Source organism: Prionailurus bengalensis, chromosome F2 (genome assembly GCF_016509475.1).
Source record: "Prionailurus bengalensis isolate Pbe53 chromosome F2, Fcat_Pben_1.1_paternal_pri, whole genome shotgun sequence".
Taxonomy (NCBI): Eukaryota; Metazoa; Chordata; class Mammalia; order Carnivora; family Felidae; genus Prionailurus; species Prionailurus bengalensis.
The window spans coordinates 22,786,731-22,805,785 of record NC_057353.1 but is presented as its reverse complement, the minus strand read 5'-3'; positions in this window follow the sequence as shown (position 1 = coordinate 22,805,785).

Here is a 19,055-nt window from a genome sequence, read left to right as displayed (position 1 = left end):
TACTCCACTAAAGCCCAAATACTCCAGTGGTGACTAAATGTTCTTTTCTTCATTATTTGTGCAGCTCAGTGAAACCAAATTGCACGGAGTCTGGCTTTGGTGCCAGTTGGCTGGCTTCTCTCCAGGTGTTAATTATTGAAGAACTTGTCTTACTATTTGATATTAATTATTTTGTGTGGGCTTCAGTGGAAAAAAGAGTCCAGAAATGGAATGTGACATTAGAAACGGATCCAAACCCTGAATACCCTGCCCACCAGACCAGCATGTACTGAGCCTTTTAACCCTGGGAGGAATGAGGCAATACTCACGGGTGCCCTTTAGAAACTTAAAACATTGGTACACCTAAAGAAAAATGGGAGCAGCCAAAAGAGGAAGATCACGGGTGTAAAGGACACAGGAAGGTAGAGGCAATAAAAAGGCAATGGCTCTTGGAACATTATCTCTTAACGATCCTTAGTATTAACGTGAACCATAAATGGTTACTTTTTATGCATTTGCTACTAGGAGGCATAATGGTTAAGACCATGGACTTGGGAATCAGAACAGTGTGCGTTTTGATTCAGGCTCTACCAGCTAGTTGTAGAAAGGCAGGCAGTCTAGCCTGATACATTCCTAGTTTCTTCATCTGTAAAATGAGGATAAAATTGACCACAGAATGTCTTTATCATGAGGAACGTTTCAGTTAATGTATGCCAGTTTCCCTCCACAGAGTAAGTAAGCAAAAGCAGTAACTGATACCTGTTACCATAATTATTCTAGTAGCTACTGTTTCTATAGTGCTTTACCTCCTCTCCTTCTCTTTTTGGATAACTTTATGGGAAAGGAGCCTTGCTGAGGTACCCGGGATGACCTCCTTACTTAATTTTGAGCTTTTAATATGGTGCTAACCAAGTATGCTTAAAACAAATGTCCATTTTTTTTGTTTGTTTGGTTTGCACTAGACTCAGGCTGAGCTCTGAGATGCTTGGCTGGTAAAGAGAAAAAGGATTGAACTGACTCTTGGGAAGTCAGCACTGTGGAGCCAAGAGACCACCCAGGAGATTGTGTAGCAGGCAGATGCCAGGGAAGGTGCCAGGGGGCAAAAACAAGAGCTGATAAGACAGATAAGTGGGAGCCTGAAAGATGGCCTGCACAGTGGTCCCCAAGCTGGAGCTCTAATGGAAAACTCAGTTTTCCTACCTCTGTGTTTCTTCCCTGTGTGTCTCCTTTACTACTTTGGTCATAAAGTGTGTAGAGTTTGCCCCTACAATAAGCAAGTCTCTGGGACACCAGCAGTGTGTCCTTTGATTTAACTCAATTCTAACACTCTACCCGGAGATAGCATCAGATTCCACAGCGTAAGGTCTTGGTCCAACAAGGCTGCCCCCCTCCACACCCACACTTCAGATGCCAGGTGCAGGCTCAAGCTGTCACCTGTGCTTCCGACCAACCAACTATAGATTGGAGGCTCCTATAACCTCCTCCTTGAGATCAACTAATTTGCTAGAGCAGGTCTCAGAAGTCAGGGAAACAGTTTACTTATGTAAACTGTTTATTACCCAAAAATGTGATAAAGGATACCGATGGAAGAGATATACAGAGGTATGTGGGAAGGGGCAGAGAGCTTCAATGTCCTGTCCAAGCGTGCCTCTCTCCCAGAACCTCCACTTGATCACCAACAGAGAAGTTCACCAAACTCCATACTTTGGGGATTTTATGGAGACTTTATCATGTAGGCATGATCGGTCACTAACTCCATTTTCGGCCCTTCTCCCTTAAGATAATGGGCGTGGGGCTAAAAATTCCACACTTCTAATCATGGCTTGTTCCTTCCTGTGACTAGCCCTCATCCAGAAGACATCCTAAAGTCCACCCAGAGTCACCACATGAGGTGATACTCCTATCACCCAGGAAAATACAAGAGTTTCAGAAGTTCTGTGCCAGGAATATATATTTTTCATTAGCTCACAAACACTGGAGTACACAAAGACTTTCCCGTAGACATGCATCTCATAGACAGCTTTAGGAAAAACATGTTCCTAAACACCAACATTTATAAACAAGTCCCCCCTTTATCCATGGAGGGATCCATTCCAAGACCCACAGTGGATGACTGAAACAAGTTAGTACCAAACCTTAATATATACTATGCTTTTTCCCATACACACACATTTAAGAGTAAGTTTAATTTATAAATTAGGCACGGTAGGAGATTAGCAACACTAACTAATAATAAAAGGGAACAACTGTAACATATGCTACAATAAAAGTTATGTGAATGGGGTCTCTCTTTCTCAAAATGTCTCATTGTGCTGTACTCGCCCTGTCTCCTGTGATAATGTGAGATGATAAAATGCCTGTGTGATGAGGTGAAGTGAGGTGGATGATGTAGGCATCGTGATGTAGTGTTAGGCTGCTATTGACCTTCTGACCATACGTCAGAGGGAGGATCGTCTGCTTCTGGACAGCGGTTGACCATGGTAACTGAAACCACAGAAAGCAAAACTGCAAAGGAGGGGGGACTACTACGTACACTTCTTAAGATGTCTTTGCCCAGTGGGGACCCTGGAGGCTGGAAGATGCCCATTTTCCACCTCTCTTTTCATAATTGTCCCTCTTCCATTGTACAGAAAAAAGAGATACTTCGTCTCTAATCTGACTACTCTGCACCGTCCTGGGTCCGACAAACCTCTGGGGTGCCTAACAAAGGGACAACGTGACAGATTGTCTTTGTGTTAGTGTGGAGAAGGTGAGTGGTTCTAAGGATCAGGTAACACATATTTTTCAACTCAGGTGTTTTCCACATGTTTACTTTCAATGAAACTGAAGGATGACATTTTTGAGCTGTAAGCTACTCATTAAAAGTGATCTTTAATGACAGAACGCTCTAGTGGAGTTCAAAGTGTTGAGGGACTTTGTTGTAACGAAATATCTTCCATTTCGTACATGTATTTACCTGAACAATTTCCTCAGTGCTCATATAAAATAAGGAATAAAATTTATACTAACCCTATCTCATTATAGGAATAAGTATATTTTTTCATGGCTGTATGAATGAGTTTTTTAAAAAATCCCAGCTAACTCATTAAGAGCTATATTTCAGGACCATTCCCGCACCCCTAACCCCCTTCCCTCAGGATACCCCAGGGACTCCCACTACTGAGATACCTTCTCAAAGGTTCTGTGATGTAAGAGAAGCATTTATTCTACTGCCCCCCTTTCTTGGGAATGTGCACACTGGCTGCTGGGCTAGCTGAATTTACAGACAACCCACTGTGGTTCTCTTTGGCCCTTTCACAGTTCAACTGAATAAAGGAAAAGTCCTGATTTTTCCAATGAGAATGTGGCATAAGTGGTTTATTGAACCCTCAGAACTTGGTTAATTACAAATACAAACTAGTTCAATCTTTTTATCCAATTGTTGCCTTTAAGCATACTCTGTCAATAATACTCTGTCCTACAACTTTTGGGTCACTTTGGGCTTTTAAAAAGTCAGATCTAGTTGAGTCTAAAATGAAGTCTCATATCCAAATTAGTGATTGACCTGTATTATTCTGTTGACAGTTCCTCTCTCCCACTAAATAGTTCATTAAGACAAACACTTTTCACTACTTGGCCCATCCTCAGATGAGGCCACAGGTGCTTAATGCAGTGGTTTTCAAAATATTTGTTTATGCCCCCACACCCACAAAAAATGCTGTAAACTTTGTAACTCTCATGCTTTAAAAAAAACGACATCAAAAATTTTTTTATCAGGGTGGCACAGTTGGTTAAGCGTTGGACTCTTGATTTCAGCTCAAGTCATGTTCTCACGGTTGGGTGATCAAGACCTACATGGGGCTCTGTGCTGACAGTGAGCAGCCCGCTTGGGATTCTCTTTCTCGCTCTCTCTCTCTGCCCCTCCCCCACTCATGCTCTCTCTGTCTCTCTTAAAATAAATAAACTTAAAATTTTTTTTTATCATCGATATGATTTGATGCAAATAATGCCACTTCCATTGGAGTATAAATATTGGCACTGAATACTATCCTATTACCCTTCTGAATATATTCACTGAACTACAAACACCATAGTTATTTTTCGACCACTGTCATCCATTTGCAATACATGGAAAAACTTCTTTCGTGGTGGGAAATTTGTGATGTTCCTCTGCCTCCTTGAACTTACATTTCCACCCCACCTCTCCCATTGAATTTCACCCTCTCATCTTGTTATGCTTGGAAGTTTTATTAACCACTCTATCATAATTTTCTACGATAAAAATATGCATATGAGTTTAAATGTTTCAATTTCCTATGTCTCTAAGACTGTAAAGGGTAAAATGTATTGTGGAGTGAGTTATCAAATATTGTTAAGATTCGCTTGCTCGAAATGGCATACACATAGTAAAATATTTAATAAATATTAGACATAAAACATACAATTTGACTGGAAATGTGCTTCAGAGAGCTTCCGACTTCTTCCCCAGCATGTGGCGCCTGTAGACAGCAAAGTAAATTCCAGGAAAGGAGCTTCTTCTGTTATGCCCAGAATTCGTGATCCCCAAAGACCACCAGGGAGCCAAGTCCGATGCAAAAGCAAAGAGCCTTTATTTGAGCTAGCTTGAGCTCAATCCCCTACCTACACCGTCGCAGCGGTGAGATACTGAAGAGAGAGCGGGTTTCAAGAGCACAAAGGTTTTATAGGGATCATGGCCTTAGCCGATTGGCTGGGGAAGGGTCGTGGCCTCAGCTGATTGGCTGGGGAAGGATAGACCAATGGCTGCCAAGGTGTGGTCCCAGATCGGCAATTATCAGCGTCACTTGGAACTTGTTAAAAATGCAATTGTTGGGCCTGGTGGTCACAGACCCACTGAATCAGAAACTCTGGGGGTGGGGCTCAGCAATCGTGTTTGAACAAGTCTTCTGATGCACCTGACGTTTAAGAACCACTCTGTCTGAGGGTCTCTAACATGTTTGGCCTCAGTGTATACAGAACGTTTCTCACTGGTCACCTATTAACCATTGGCTGTCAGCCTTGCTGTGCTAGATAAATACCTAGCACCAAACACCATCCCCATAGACTCTGATTTAATTGGTTTGGGGAGGGGTAAAATGCTCCCAGGTCATTCTAAGCCTGGACAGGGTTGAGGGCTCCTGCCTCTGGCCCCTACCTGAGAGAAGCCCTTCCTCTTCTACTCACACTTTCCATGCCTCTCACACTCCCCTTCCTCCCACCTTAGACTTCGGAAAAATGCATCGATCGGTAGCCTGCTTTCTTAGAAAACATAAGTTACTCAAGGGGAGGAGGCATGGTCTGAGGTTTGAGCGGGAACTTCTTTCTGCAGCCAGGCCTTGTTGGGGACATAGTCACTAGTCGGCCTGCCTCGGTCTGCTCTTTGACTTCCTCTTTGGGAATGGAGCTGAGCGACGGTGGGTTTGGAAGAAGCCCAGGCTCGGCCCAGAACAGCTGTGCCTCAGTCCTGTGCCGGAGACTACCTTCTTCGGTGTGTCACTTCCCTCTTTGAGTCTCCACTTCCTGCCTTTGTACCCTGGAGATAATATAATGCACGCCCTGTTCCCTGGGCAGAGTTTCACCTAAGATCATGTAAAAATGCCTTGCATGCATCAAAACCAAGATACAGGCGTTAATTACTGTTTTGAGTAAAGGAGGGAAATGCTCTCTGACCATTTGGCCGTTGACCTCGGAAACCCAGAATTTAAATAGCTGTTTGATAACTAGAATGCTGATTTAACCAGACCTGTCTGGTATCACTTTAGGCTTATTGGTACCTGAGATATTAAAATAAATGTATTTTTCTGAAGAAAAAGGAGGGTCCTTGAGGGATCCTTAAAGTCCTCTTAAAAACAAAATGAAATAGATTCTTCATTCTTCATTCTTCAAGCCTAAATGGTTCAATGTTCATCACATGAGAAGTTACCTCTCGGCCCCCAGCTAAGACCTGCACCCCAGAAGAAAGGCAAACCACCCCCTGGACAGCCAGGAATGAATTTGTGAGTCACAGAATCATGCCCTATGTGCATATAGCCGGGCAGCTTTTGGTTTTGAGGACCCTTCATCCTAGGCCTTTGGAAAAAGAGAGAGAGAGAGAGAGACCTACAGAGTAAACCGACACAAGGAAATAAGCAAGTGAGGGAAGAAGGGATCAGAAAACTACAAGAATGCAGCGTGTTTGAAGTCTCCCCATCTTGATTCCATCAGTTAAATCCCCTGGAGGACACACAAAGTGAGGGGGCGTGTTTGTCCTCCGGCCCTGGGCGGGTCTGCGGGGAGGTGGAGGTGAGGTGGGGCTTGCCCTCCGCTGACAGATCCTAGTCTCCGCTGCACTTTGAAGTTGACCTGAACGATCCTTTCATCAAGTTCTCAGTATCACTGTGGCTATAATTTAAACTTGAAACAGGAACAAAGTGTTTTCACTATTGAGTAAATCCTCCGTCAGAAGAGCGGATTCTCCCTGTGCAGATGGCATCTCTCTGCTTCTCTTCCTGGTGGTGCGTTTAGCCTTCACCCTTCACACACAAAGGTTGGAAAACCGTCACTCCGTAGAGCAAGTCAACAAAATATACACCAGGACTGACCATGGCGTCTAAACAGTGAGAGTGCCATTCTAAAGTTTTCCCTCCCTCCCCTCCTTTCTTGCTTGCTCCTTTTCCTTTTCCCTTTGAAAACTAAGTTTTCATTCTTTTGTTGTCTTGTCGATCATTGCAATCACTTGGGGCTCTATAAAACATCGAGAGTCTTGGTGTCCCATTCCAGGTGACACAATCAGAATCTCTGGAGAGAGAACAATAAGCCAGCACATCTCTATCTAGGCAGACTCTGTCATAGCTGCTAACTGGTTGCCCTGTGGTCGGGGGTCCATCCAGGGACCCTGAGCTGTGGCCAAGGCAGGTGGGCTTCAGGAGGCACATGGGGTGACTTCAGAGTTGTGATCTGGGCAAACTCTGTAAGACATATTTGTTACAGTGCTCCTTCCTATCCGTCTTCTTCTTACCACTGGGGAATTTTAAAAATATATCCTAATCAGGTCATGCTTACTGCAGCTTATAATCCTTTAGTTAATGCCCTATCTTTTTAGATAAGCCTCAGAATCCTTAATGTGGCTTACATGGAGAGGTAGGGAACAGATTTTTTTTTTTTAATGGGAAAAACTAATAGCAGAACTGTGTACTTGGGGACCCGTGTTCTGGTTTGGATTCTGCATAATCTTATCAGTCCTGTGACTTCTTCGGCCTCAATTACCTTACTGTAAAAGTATATGGTTGGATAAGATGATCTCTAACTCTCTCAGCTTTAACATTCAGAGATCTCTTGGGTCTGTATCACTATTTGGGGGACAAGAAGTCGTTCCAGGGTAGGGGATAGGATTTGGTGGGAGCAGTTTGGGTCATGAATATGTTCACCTCATATTAATTGATGAGAAGTAAAAGTGAGAAATCAGTGGTAATAAGGATCCTATGTTCAAGATCTTGACCAAATCTTGGTGTTGTAGACAACAAACAAAGCAAACATGCTCCTTCTGGCTTATGATGACACAATCAAATGGTTCTAATGAAAATTGGGATTCTGAGACTGTCCTTTCAAAGGAATAATTCTAAAGCCTGCTTATATAAGCGTGTCCAGGTTTTAGCTCAGTGAGTATGTGGTAAGTGCTGAAATAATTCAGTCGCGAACAAACTGCGAGAATTGGTACAAGTGGAAATGATGTGAAACTAACTACCAAGAGAAAATTAAAAGTTTCTATGGATGACTGGTCACATTGCAGCTTTTAATAGTCATCTCCAGACTAGATGAAATAGCGTGTCAACAATTCATTGGTTGGATGATTATAATGACTCTTGTAAATTGATGAAGAGGCTTGAATTGCAATTTTTAAAGCAAGTTCAGAAATACTTCATTCGCTTCCACTGGGCAATGTGGATGTCCCTAAGGTCAAAGATGAGATCCATCACTTTGACATACTTGGGGTTTTAACCGATTCAAACTAATCCATGGTGGTAGATGGAGGCCAGTTTGGGGATGGAAGACGGCTCAAAGACTCTTTCATCTGCTATCCAACTTGCATCCCCCATCTACTCTCCAGTTTGCCCCCAGTGTGCCAGAATGCCCTTCTCTTGTGCATGCCAGACTTTCTCTATCATCATTCAATCATTTTACCTTCACCAAGAATGATGTCCTTTATTGGGTAGATAGGGGCTGATGACTTCTGATTCTTAATGCTTAATTAACCTTTCCATCTTCTGTGCTGCCATATTATAAATACCACTATCATAAGACTTAGAGTATTAGTTGTGTCTGTCTGTCCCTATGATTCTATATTTCTTTATAGCAGACATCATCACTCTCTTATGTTCTTCTCTCCTACATCTATCACAATGCCCAGCATATAACTGTTACTCATAAATGCTTAGAGAACAAGAATTGTAGTGATGGTGGGTAGGGTGGTTGTGGGGAGTGTTCGTTACCATCTCATAAGGAGACTTTTATTCTGAATTATTTTATAACAGTTAAAATACTACATATTGACAATGACAATATAGCAGGATGTAATACAATTTGAATATTAGTGAGTAAAACAGAAAAATGCTGTGTTGGAAATATTTACTTTAAATGACAGTGTTTAAGGAAGAGAAAACAAACTGGTTTAAATAGAGGGGAGTGAGGAAGTGTTCTCTAAAGAAAGAGCTTGAGTGTTTCTAGGAGTCCCTCACACCTCTCAGGTCAGGTAACGTTTCAGAGCACATGGCCTTCTTTTTTCTAGAGTTGCCCATTCTTTTTTTTTTTTTTTAAGTTTATTTATTTATTTTGAGAGAGAGAGAGAATGAATGGGGGGGGGGAGGGGGAACAAAGGATCTGAAGCAGACTCTGTGCAGACAGCCTGACGTGGAGCTCAAACTCAAAACCATGAGATCATGACCAGAGCCAAAGTCGGACGCTTAACTGACTGAGCCACCCAGGCGCCCCTAGACTTGCCCATTCTTATGTGTTCCCATTTATATAGGATAATTTATCAGCTGACAAGGAAGGGAGGAGGAGGAGTAGAAGAGGATGAGGTAAAAGATCACCTGGGGGTATTGGAGCAAGTTAGAAGGAAGGAGCAGGGGTTGTTATGGGTTGAATTGTGTCTCCCCAGATTAATCTATTAAAGTCCTGAGAAGCTCAGGTGTGCCCTTATTTAGAAATAATGTCATGGATGTAGTTAGTTATGTTAAGATGAGGACTTTAGTGTGGCCCCTGGTGTCTCTCTATGTTAAAAAGGGGAAATTTGGACGCGGAGACACGCATACAGGAAGAACACCATGTGGACATGAAGACGGCCATGTACAGGCAAGTAGACAGTACTGGGACAAATCCTTCCCTCACAGCCCTCAGAAGCAATGGACCTGCTGACAACTTGATTTCAGACTTATGGCCTCCAGAACTGTGAGACAACAAATTTCTGTGGTTTAAGCCAGTTTGTGGTGCTTTGTTACAGCAGTCCTAGCCAATTAATCTAGGAATGGAAGAGGATGTGTGTGTGCATGTGAAAGAATAGTTTCCTAAAATGGAATGAACTGAGCTGTGAACTGTGAACTACAAAAATATGGGACGGGACAGCTGATCAAAGACTGTTCCGAGGAAGGCGAGGACATTGAATCAGTTCCCGGTGCCAGCCAGCAGATGGCGTTGTTGATCGGAACAGCTTTCCGGTGGGGGAGAAAGCCCGTGGGTCTTTCCAATTTCTCAGCTGTTGGCAAGTGGAGTAGTCAGAAGTGGTTATTGCTGGACATGCAGACCACAGCTAAGCTGTGTCCAGCATCTTCTGTGATTCTTGGAAAACTGCAAACAGGGACTTGTGGGAAATATTTCTGGTGGTTATAACCAGATGGGTGAGCAGTGTGGTATGTGCATGGAATTTTAACTTTTGCTGCATCTGAATAAAGGGCAAACTTCTAGGGGTTTGTGGCTGCGGCTGTGCTGTTGTTCTCTTTGCATAGCGTTTTGCACAAAGTCAGAACGTAGTTGTTCTTTGTGACAACAATTTTATCCTTCCAATAAAAGCTTACTAAAAAGATCATTTTTTTCTTAAAAATTACATTTTTAAGTCAATAGTATGTACGAAGCCTATATTTGCATCTATTTAAGTCTTTCAAGTATGCTCCTATTTTCTTCTTAGAATATTATTAACCACCATTTTAATATAAAAATTTCAATATCTATATTAAAAAAGAATCCCAACAGTGACCACGAAATAATAATAAGTGTTTACAAAGCACTTTTGCACGAAGTCGTCACCACAGGCTTTATGGCCTGTTTTACAGATGAGAAGAATTGAGACTCCTAGAACTTCAGCCCAAGTAGAGAGTAGCAGAAGAAAAACCAAACCTCGTACTTTCAACCCCCGATTCAATATGCTCTGTCATTGCTTAAATATTTAAGAATTTAAGCAACTGTTGAAAATGTAAGTCAAAACCACAATGAGATATCCCCACACCTGTCAGAATGACTACTTATCAAAAAGACAAGAAATAGTAAGTTTTGGCGAGGTTGTGGAGAAAAGAGAATCCCGTGCACTGTTAGTGGAACGTAAATTGGTGTAGCCACTCTGGAAAATAGTATGGAGGTTCCTCAGAAATAAAAATACCATATGATTCAGCAATTAATTCTACCTCTCAGTATTTATCTCAAGGAAATGGAAACACTAACTAGAAAAGATATCTGTACCCCCATGTTCATTGCAGCATTATTTGCAAGTCACAGAAACAACCAGAAGTGCCCATCAATGGATGAATGGATAAAGCAGTTGTGATATGTATGTATGTATACATAGGCATGCATACATATATACAATGGGACATGATTCACCCATAAAAAAAGGAAGAAATCCTGCCATTTGTAACATCAGGGAAGGACCTCGAGGGCATTACGCTAAATGCAACAAGTGAGACAGAGAAAGGCAAATATTATGATCTTACTCATATGTGGAATCTAAAAACAAAAACTGAACTCACAGGTACAAAGAACAGATTGGTGGTTACCAGAGGTAGAGGGTGGAGGGAGAACAAAATGGGTGAAGGTGGGTCAAAGATACAAACTTTCAGTTAGAAAGTAAATAACTCATGGAGATATAACGTACATCATGGTGACTATAGGTAATAATACTATGTTGTATATTTGCTAAGACAGTAGATCTCACGAGTTTGTAACTAAAAAACAGAATGTAAGGAACTGTTAATAGAAAATTACACCACACGGTTTTTTTTTTATTTTTTAAAAAAAAATTTTTTTTTTCAACGTTTATTTATTTTTGGGACAGAGAGAGACAGAGCATGAACGGGGGAGGGGCAGAGAGAGAGGGAGACACAGAATCGGAAACAGGCTCCAGGCTCTGAGCCATCAGCCCAGAGCCCAACGCGGGGCTCGAACTCACGGACCGCGAGATTGTGACCTGGCTGAAGTCGGACGCTTAACCGACTGCGCCACCCAGGCGCCCCCACCACACGGTTTAATGTCCCCAGTTTTTAATGATCGAACTATGTGCTATTTGTCAAGATATTTATCATAAATAGCCCATGAAATTTTAATAGAAGTCCACTTGTTAATTATATAATTAGCTGTGAGTAGGAAAAAAAATGTAGGCTGTTGAAATTGCACAGAACGGGTTTGGATCTCTCTAGTTTGGGCAAGTTATTTAACGTCATCAAACTATAATTTCCTTAACTGTCAAAAATAAACAGTAATACTTGACCTCGTAAGCTTTCAAAAAATAAGATGCATTAAGTCTCTAATGTAGTTCCTGGAATCCAATAGTCCTTTATAAATGGTAGCTCCATAATTCCTCATAAATAAGAGAGTATCTGGAGGTCTAGTGTGCAGAGAACATGTTTTCGCTCAAGCAAATGACTGGGATCAAGGTCAAAGTCATAATACACAGCCACGGAGAGACTTGACACCCACACAGGGCTGCCGGGCAGTCAGCGAACATGCTCACTTCCCACTTGTTAGAACTAAATGGGGTAGCAACATTCCTTTGCCTTGAAGGGGCACATTTCTCTCTGGCTTGTCACATGTCAGGCACTTCTCAGGGCTTTGTGCCTTGCACTGACTAAGTGGGAGTTTTGAATGTAGGAAGCAAGAACAATTTGCTATAAAGGTCCCTGCCGTGGATGGGAGGAGGTTATTTTACCGTAAAAGGAGCAAGTTACATGACTTCTTTAATGTCATCCAGATGATTTTCCCCTTTCCATTTTTTCAGCTTTGCTTACAATTCCACAGTATTTCTTAGCAGCACAGGCTTGACTTGGCACCATCCATAGCTTCACCCGTCATAAACAATGATTGCAGGGCAGAAGCTTTCTGGCTGTGCCTTTTTAATTTCAGAACTGCATTTTATACGAACCCCTTACATATGGATGAATGCTATGTAGTTTACAAAGTGTTTAATGGACATTAGTTCACAGAATTTTCGAATAGATGTATTGGCTAGGGGTCGGCCAGACATTTTCTGGAAAGGCCCAGGTAGTGAATATTTTTGTTTTACAGGCCCTGTAGTTTCTATACGCTGCAACTACTCAGCTCTTTCCCTGTAGCATGAAAGTAGCCATAGACAATATGTAAGCAAGTGGGCATGGCTGTATTCCAATAAAACTTTATTTATGGACACTGAAATTTGAAATTCGTTTCATTTTCACACAACACAAAATAATTTTTGGAATTTTTTTCTTAGCCCACAGGCCATATGAAAATAGTCAGAATTTGTCTATCCCTGAACTAAAAGATTATAGTCACAGAATCAGTGTGAGAGCTGCTGGAGACCTTATAGACCTTCTGTAGGTGCTTCCTTTTATAGCTGAGATTCTGAAGCACAGAGAAATGAAATACATTCCTCAAAGTCATATGGCTAGTGAGTTACAGAGACAAAACTATAATCTCTAGCTCCCGATTCCCAAATCAGATTAAAAAAATTTTTTGGATGTTTGTTTTTATTTTTGAGAGAGAGAGAGAGAGAGAGAGAGAGAGAGAGAGAGCATGAGTTGGGGAGGGGCAGAGAGAGAGAGAGAGAGAGAGAGCATCTGAAGCAGACTCCAGGCTCTGAGCAGTCAGCACGGAGCCCTATGCGGGGCTCGAACCCACAAACCATGAGATCGTGACCTGAGCCCAAGTTGGACACTTAACTGACTGAGCCGCCAGGCACCCCACCTAAATCAGATTTTTTAAAAAAACATGTCATTCTTCAATAATTACCATGACTTGCACACATCCATGCAAGCCTCTATGATGAACTTGTAATTAATCTGTGGACATAAATGTCTGTCTCCACATTAGCCCTTCTGACCTCAACTGGGAGAGACTTGGATTCTGCAAAATGACTTCCTCAGCTGTTGCTTGCAACCTGCTCTTAGGGTCAAGGATAGCAAGTGAGACCTCTCTCATGACTTAAACTGCTACTTAAGTTAAATGTTAAAAATTTTGAGCTAAAAGGGTCCTTAGAGATTTTCTTGGCTTACACCACAAAATTATATGGGGGAAATTAAGATCCAGAGAGCCTAAATGAACTACCCACAACCACTCACTTCTGGATCAGGAAACCAGGTCTTTGGACTCCCAGTACAGAGCTGTTTGCATTGTACCATATTGCCTGACACAATAGTTTATGTAAAGGAATGTTACTACTCGTAATTAAAGTGTACCTTTTGTTTTAAAGTCCAGAGAACAAATACAATAATTACCATTAATTGCCCACTCTTTGTTATATACCAAGAACTTACCAGGCATTCATACACTGCAGAATTTAATTCTTTCCTTATTTATCTCCACTTTGTAGATCAGGAAGCCTAGGCTTGAAGAGTTTACAATAATTTATTCATGTTACATAGCTAATATGTGATAGAGTCACAGTTCAAATCTACTTTTCTCTTTAAAATCTGAGCTCTTCACTTTCCACGGCACGTCTTTTGGGTGCTTTTGTTTTAAAGCCACAGAAATCACAACCCAAACTGGCACAGATAAGAAGGATGGGGGACAGGGGACTGAAAAGAGGAAGTATGACTTCAAGCATCATTCAGTCCAAACCCTGTGATTCCTGGCTCTGCCTTTCCGGGCTTGTTGGCTAAGATCTCAAGCTGGCTTCACATAGGCCATCCTGTGTCCTCATCCACATCCATTAAGGGCAAAAGGTGAAACCAAATCGTGTATGGAACAATGTGTACCCCAATGCTGGAGCTGTGATTGGGCAATTCCTGGACTGGTCCACAGGCTGAGGGTGGAATTAACCCTCAGAGCGCATCCCTGGAGCTAGGAGGGAAGGGCTTCTCCCTCCATGAAAGAAAATCTGAGGGCTTCAGAAAAAGAAGAGGGGAAGAATGGTTTTTTTAAAAAAATTTTAATGGTTATTTTTGAGAGAGAGAGAGAGCAGAGGAGGGGCAGAGAGAGAGGGAGACACAGAATCGGAAGCAGGCTCCAGGCTCTGAGCTGTCAGCACAGAGCCCGATGCAGGGCTCGAACTCATGAATTGCAAGATCATGACCTGAGATGAAGTTGGACACTTAACTGACTGAGCCACCCAAGCGGCCGAAGAATCAATGTTTTTTTGATCAACCAATGAATTTCTCTACTACTTCTGTATTTTTTTCTCCACCATTCCACGTTTATTTAATTGATGTTGTCAAAAACGCAAAACTGGCAGCATAAACCTTGGCAGTTGTGTTCTTGACCACTCGCTAGAAGGTGATAAGGGGAGAACTGCTACAGCACGTTGAGTACACCGATCTTAAACAAGCTTCTTTGGATACTTACCTGCATTTTTGGCATTGTTAAATGAATATATATGAGCCTATCCCCAAAAGTATTCAAGCTTTTCCTAGTGGCTAAATCCGCACTTTCCAGGAAGAAAGTAAAGGAACTAATGGTGACCCAGTGCTACTCTTTATAACTAGGAATTGTATAACTACTCAGTCTTTGTATCTAAGAATTCATCATAAATCAGTCTCCAACTTGTCTGGCCAGTTCCAATGTCAGTGTCTCCAACATCCCCCCGTCTGCCTCCATTCAGGACCACTCTTGTCACAACAAACTGCAATAACTTTACATGTCTAGTGTCTCCATTAGACTTTAGTCTCCTTAAGAAAGGGCCATTTTTTACCCATTTTTGGTTTTCAGCCTGGAGAATCATCTGTCCTACAGATAGTAAATGCCTGTATCCCAGAGAGCAGTGCTGGCTCTGAGGAGAGAGCTGGGCTTGTGCCCATGGAATACTGGGGTAGCCGTGTAGCTCCTGGGAACCTCCCCTTCAACAAAATGAGAAAATTAACAACATCCGCCTCACAGGATGAACCAGAAAGTGGGCTATAAAATGTAAAGTGAGGAAAGTGCTATCTCTTTAAATTTTTCATTAATTCTAAGCTGCACATTTTCCCCTGTTTTAACATCTCTAAAACTGAGATCCATTCTTGCAATGGACTGAACATGTATGGTCCCCTCAAATCCATATGCAGAACCCTATTGCCCAAGGTGTTGGTATGAGGACATAGGATCCTTAGAAGGTGCTTAGGCCGTGAGGGTTGAGCCTTCACGAATGAGATCAGTGGTCTTATGAAAAAGACCCCACAAAGCCCCCGTCCCCCTTCTGCCATGTGAGGTTCCAGTTCTAAGGCACTGTCTAGGAACCAGAAAGCAGGCTTTCACCGGACACCAAAGCTGCAAGCCCTTCCATCTCGGGCTTCTCAGCCTCCAAAACTGTGAGAAATAAATTTCTGTTGTTTATAAGCCACCCAGTCCATGGCATTTTGTTACAGCAGCCAAGCAGACTGAGATAATCCTGCAATCCATGCATAAATATGCACCATACCTTAATCAATGGTAGTTTTTTTCCTTCTGTTTAATGTACCATATTCTAGTGCTGCATGAGATAATGGCGACTCTTACAATCAAAGCTGTCTGATGGTCAACAACACGTGACTCTGCCTCTGACAAATGCCCCCAAACCAGCCTCAGAACCCACCGTTCTGTTTGTCAACCTCAGGAGGGTCCCTCCACATCCTTCACAGCATTCTGGATGCCTTTAATAACTCTCTAACCATCTCACATTTTCTTTTCTTTAAGATTGTGCTGGTTTCTTTTTCTTTTCTTTTTCTTTTTTTGAGAGAGAGAGAGAGAATGAGAGAGAGACAGAGCATGAGCAGGGGAGAGAGAGAGAATCCCAAGCAGGCTCCAGGCTCGGCATGGAGCCCAATGTGGGGTTCGAACCCACAAACCTGGGATCATGACCTGAGCTGAAATCAAGACACTCACCTGACTGAGCCACCCAGGCACTATCTTATATTTTATTTGTATCCAAATGCTTTGGGAAATTATTTGTATTTTCATTTCCACATATTATACTAGTTACAGTATTTAGCATAGCACTTAATCTGACTTGTCTTTATTTTCCATTACCATCCCACCACCAGCAGCAAGCTTTAAGTAATGGGAAGAACTCTGTAATGTTTTGGAAAGAATAATTTTAGTTCTAGTCCCCTTTGTCACTAATTAGCTACATGTCTAATCTCTGTCATCTGCTGAATGGGGGTGCCAATATTTTCCTCACAGTTATGCAAGGTTGAGTGAGATCATATATGTGGATGTCCTTTAAAATTACTGCATTCTGGAACCTGATGAACAGAAAGACCTCTGTTCCCCTCTGTAATTTTACTAATCTTGGACAGCTTCCAAAGACAACATTTCAGAAGAAAGGATGACTTTTAAGGTGCATTTGATTACTTCCTATATTCACCCACATGATCACTGGGATGATTCCTGCTCTCCACACATCTACCAGACACGGGAAACAAAGTGACAGATTGTTACATTGGACTGCACCCAGTCTCCAATAAGTATGCGGACTCAAATGCTCTACATGTCAGTGTCCCCAGCTTTGTCCCGTCCTGTAGGAACTGTTTCCTTTGCTTGGGCCTGTTAGGGGAGTCTTATCTTGATGTTTGCAAGACGGTGCAAGCTTTAACTTGAGACTGTGAATTTTTTTTCAATGTTATTTACCAGAGACAAGCTCCCTTTTATATTTGACATTAAAGTAGTAATCATTTATTTGTGGTTTTCTTCTTCTTCTTCTTCTTTTTAACATTGTGCCTGCCTCTATTTTGCACACTATTAAAACTGAGTTTATCTTTTACTTGGTTGTAGGAGTGGAAGGAGACATTAGGACGCTAGTAGATATTAGTGCCTACTGTGTGCTCATTACACACACACCCTCATTTCTGTAGACATCTCACAGTAATCTGAAAAGGCGTAGCACTCTGTGTTTGAGATGAGAGCACTGAGGTGATCGGTCAGAAATCATAGAATCAAACTGGACCGAAACCTCCTGAGCACGGACCCCTGACCTTCTTGGCTCTGGTTTTTGGTTTGGGTTTGGTCTAGGTATAAGGAAAACGGCAGTGGGGGAAAAAAAAGGTATTTGAGCAGACATTTGACATTATATGTTTAATCCTTGTAAACCAGAGGTGATGTTCCTCCTCTCTCTGTGTCACTTCATTTCATGTTTTATTCCTGAAAATGAACTTAGTGGATCATTTTCCTTTCCTCTGTTTCGGGAACAATTCCAGATTCTTGTGGCATTACAGAATAAGCCTCCAGCTAAAGGCATTCCATAAACGAGACAGCCTTAGGGAAGAAGAGGGGATAACTTACATGAATGTGTTCGTACAAAGCTGCTAATAAAACCTACAACACAGGTAAAAGTCAAAGGGTGTAATTTGCTGACAAAGATTTTTAGTACCAACCACCAAGAACTTAAAAAATAAAACATTTTTAGCGTTTATTTATTTTTGAGACAGAGAGAGACAAAGCATGAACGGGGGAGGGTCAGAGAGAGGGAGACACAGAATCTGAAACAGGCTCCAGGCTCTGAGCTGTCAGCACAGAGCCCGACGCGGGGCTCAAACTCACAGACCGTGAGATCATGACCTGGGCCGAAGTCGGCCACTTAACCGACTGAGCCACCCAGGCGCCCCAAAAATAAAACATTTTTAAACTGTGTATTATTTGGTTAAATTGCAAAGCTGAGACTTAACTAAAGAGTAAAAACAAAAATGAATTTGCAACCTTGAGATTTATTTGTATAAATAATGACAAAGAAAGACTTTAGGGTCCCGTAGAGTTCATAAGAGACACTTCTTATAATGTATGAGATGGTTTTTCACTTCACAACTTTTTATTTTGCATTGTCTTACTACTGTTACTGTAAAGGATTTTTTAAAAAACTTTTGTCACTTGTTTCTCTAAAGAGTAGAGGAAATTCCTCTATAAGAAATCTCTATATGAAAAAGGAAGAAAATCAGTCTCTGAAATTCATTAGAAATCTTGGGTTCACAGACACAGAAAACTCTATATTCCCGGTTTCTTATCAAAACCATTATAGTTTAAGTGATTTGAGAACATAAAATCAAATGAAAATTCCATGATAATTTTTGGTTAACAAAAAGAGTGAGGTGAAGAGAATGCAATAAATTTGGAGAGAAAGGGGAAAGAAATGTATGAGAAGTTAGACAAGCGCTTTATTTTTTTTTTAATTTTTTTTAACGTTTATTTACTTTTTGAGACAGAGAGAGACAGAGCATGAACAGGGGAGGGCCAGAGAGAGGGAGACACAGAATCTGAAGCAGGCTCCAGGCTCTGAGCTGTCAGCACAGAGCCTGACGCGGGGCTCGAACCCACAGACCGCTAGATCATGACCTGAGCTGAAGTCCGGATGCTTAACCGACTGAGCCACCCAGGCGCCCCAACAAGCGCTTTATTAAAGCAGGCGTTATTGCTAGGATATCATTAACAGGGTTTCTTCGGGGGGGAATCGGCTTTGACAGAAAGCGGAGCACAGTTTATTTTTTAATCCTTTCCTTAACATTCATCAGTTGCCTCTTGAGTGAAGCAAACTGGCATTTCCTTGGGGCAGGAAAGTCTCATCTGACATATAGCAGAAAGAAAGGATGCTTTCTTTGGTTTCATCCCGTCGTTTCTAAGGGGCCGCTGTGGTCCTCAGGGACTGGTGTGGGGGTGGCAGGGGCGGTAGGGGTGGCGGGACTACAGTCTGAGTTTTCCTGAGC